Raw genomic sequence first — 299 nt, 5'->3', positions numbered from 1 at the left:
GAGGTCGGCGCAGGCGGGCGCGCCGCAGAGCTGGGGTGCGGGTTGCACGCGCGCACACACTCATTAGGAACGGTGTATTTATTGAATGTCCGAGTTGGGTTGGTTCATTGGAAATCCCCGAGGACGGTTCAATTTGCCCTTGTTTTCGTTGCCACTTTCTCTTTTTGCTCGGTTCGCCGAGGTTCCTCTGTGCAGCGTTTCCGCTTGGTCGCGTTCCCCACCCCCGGCTCTCCCGCCTACCCCTTGCACTCCCCCGCCCGTCCCCCTTAACCCTTTCAGCCCGGCTGGGCGGGAAAGCG

Source organism: Myotis davidii, unplaced genomic scaffold (assembly GCF_000327345.1).
Source record: "Myotis davidii unplaced genomic scaffold, ASM32734v1 scaffold336, whole genome shotgun sequence".
In the NCBI taxonomy this organism is placed as follows: domain Eukaryota; kingdom Metazoa; phylum Chordata; class Mammalia; order Chiroptera; family Vespertilionidae; genus Myotis; species Myotis davidii.
The sequence above is the reverse complement of the archived record's forward strand: the minus strand, read 5'-3'. Positions refer to the sequence as shown.